General features: G+C 59.4%; 1 long non-coding RNA gene across 1 annotated transcript; it reads right to left on the reverse strand.

Annotated features, from left to right (window-relative positions):
* Window positions 1-1,094: 1,094 nt before the first annotated feature.
* Window positions 1,095-1,701, reverse strand: LOC141929756 (uncharacterized). Its single transcript, XR_012625093.1, has 3 exons — window positions 1,575-1,701; window positions 1,381-1,490; window positions 1,095-1,225 (listed from the first exon to the last, which is right to left on the reverse strand). It is a non-coding gene; the product is annotated as an uncharacterized LOC141929756 (long non-coding RNA).
* Window positions 1,702-2,596: the final 895 nt, after the last annotated feature.

Here is a 2,596-nt window from a genome sequence, read left to right on the forward strand (position 1 = left end):
CAAAGTAGGGCCTGAGCAAAACCCCCCTGAAGTTGACAACTACTCCCCTCTGTCTTTTTGTGGGCCTTTGGCTGATTAAACATCTGCTGAGTGCATTTGAGACACAACCTTGCCGATTTCCCTTGCTATGTATCATCCCAAGGGGTGGAGGAATAACCCAAACCCACACCAGCTCTACTGCCAGGCAGAGGCACAGCAGCAACTCCCCTCCTACACCAGACACGCTGTCACCGTGTTTGGGGAGCTGACGTACCTCTCCCTTTTCAGAATGCAGCTCTGTGTTCCCCCCAGCTGAGGACATCCAGTGGAGAGGCGGATGCATCCAGAAAGGCTTTTTCCTGGTGCTCTGTGTCTTCTCTGCTTGCAGGGACACTTTTCTCTTCCAAACTCAGGTCTAGAAAGCAAAAGCATATGCAACATGGTGACTTCTTGGAAGCAAACAGAGCTAAAGCAACCCCCACCTGAAGCCCTACACTTCTGTGGTCAGCCCTCCGATGCCCTGTCTGCAGGCTTCAGCTCATCCTGCAGAGGAAAACATTCATGTTTGGAGAGCAGTGGCCAAAGAGAGGCCACAGGACAAGCGGGGCTGAGAGGACAACACTCGATGCTCAGCCCTGTCAGAAGCAACACGGAGGTTTCTGGTGTCCCAAGCCCCAGTCAGTGCCAACCCTCAGTCCCCCCTCTCACCTCTGAATCTCTCCAGGGGGGCTGGCAGCTCCTTGTCTGCTGGGCTGGAAAGGCTGCCCGCTTCCTCCTCAAAGAGCTCCCTGCAGTTCTCCACCAGAAACTCCACCAGCACATTCACCTGCACACATCAAACCGTGGGTCTCAATCCCGCTGCCTGACAAGGGACCAAGCAGCCTTTCCCACCCCTGCCCCCTGCTCCTGCCCAGAGGCTGTGGCTGTGGGGCTGCTCCTCCAGGCAGCCACCCCGACAGCATTTGCTGGCGGGAGGAGGCCTGCAGAGCTCTCTGCGCAGCCAAGCGCTGGTGGGCCGGGAAGGCTGCCCCGGCGGGTGGGGACGCGTATCTTGTGGGTCACCTCCAGCATGGCCTCCAGCGGGAGGAGGTCCGTGAGGGCTGGGCTCAGCAGGTTCGGCCCAACGCAGACGGCCAGGTTGCTGCAGCCCATCCTGCTGGTGGCTGCGTGGTGGCCGATGTGCCGGAGGAGGGACAGCAGCTGCTTCAGGAGGAGGAGGTTGGCCACAGGCAACTTCTCGGCCACCCTGGGGGAACAGGAACATGGCGCTAATAAAGCAGATGTTGCCCACAGTGTTCCCCAGACTCGCCCGAGGCCAGTGGGAGCCAGCGCAGCTTTCCAGGTGCTCTGGGCCAGTGGTCAGGGCTCCTGCTCAACGGTCAGGCTGCTGCCCACACTTACGCTCTCAGCTCCCAGATCTTCTCCTCCCTGCTGGCCTTCTGCATCGCCGCCATCCAGTCCTCGTAGAGGTCGGTCTCGAGGAGCTTGCAGGGGATGCTCCGGAGGAAGTCCTGCAAGGCCCAGGGCTCCAGGTGAGCCTCTGAACACTCTGGGCCAGCCAGGAGCTCCTCCAGCCGCAGGGCAGAAGCGCTCACCTTCAGGATGGCGGCCAGCAGCAGCGCGGGCTGGCTTCCCAAGTTGACGTCTGCGCCGCAGTCCAAGGCCTCCCGCAGCTCCTGAAGCGCTGTCCCGCTGGTGGCTCTGCGGAATATCCCCTCCGTCGGCAGTCCTTCCTGCTGCAGCATAGCCAGCAGCTCCTGCAGGAGAGGCAGGAGGACAGTTGCGTGGCCGAGGAGCCGCCTTCCAGTGGTGGTGACCAGAGCACTGACCCAGAGCTGGCTCCGTGATGGGGGTGAAGAGCCCAGTGCCCCATCCCCGGAGGTCCTGGGGACACCTGCTGCCCCTCCAGAGCCTGCGGAGGGAGGGCTGGGGACTCCCTGGACAGGCTGGCTGACCTGGATGGGCCGGAGCAGTGTGCCATCCTCCACGCAGAGGGCTGCCAGGGGCTGCCCAAAGAGCACCCTGCTGCAGCCGGAGCCCGCCTGCCCTGGCGCCGGGGCAGCGGCCGGGCTCCGCCGCAGAGCAAAGGGCCAGGGTAGCCCTGGCAAATCAAAGCTGTATCCTAATGACAGAAAGCAGAGCTGAGCTGAGAGATGGGACCACTGTGAAAGCCACTGCCTGATGTCCAGGACAGAAGAGCAGAGGTCTCCAGTCTCCATCACAAGGGGCCACTCCCAAAGTGCCTCCTACCTTCTGGTTAGTAAAGCCGTAACTTACAGACCGGTGACATCTTTGAGAAAGGGTCCGAAACCTCCACTACGAACAGCAGACGAGCCCCAGATGTCTTCAGCACAGGGTTAGCTGGATTATTCACAGCCAGGGAATCAGCTAAATGCAGGTTAACTCATTTGCCTGCTTAACCTAAAGCACTTTTAAATCCCCATACACTGATCCAAGTTGCCAGAGGTATTTTAAACCTTGAGATCCCAAGGTGCTAAACACTGGTTAAGAAAGCAATTTTCAACACACAAATCGCATTTCCTTCAGTGTTTCGGTAACTGTGAATGAACTCCTCATCCATCCTGGCTACCAGCTCTTGCTACAAGGAGGATTCATT

Source organism: Strix aluco, chromosome 14 (genome assembly GCF_031877795.1).
Source record: "Strix aluco isolate bStrAlu1 chromosome 14, bStrAlu1.hap1, whole genome shotgun sequence".
In the NCBI taxonomy this organism is placed as follows: domain Eukaryota; kingdom Metazoa; phylum Chordata; class Aves; order Strigiformes; family Strigidae; genus Strix; species Strix aluco.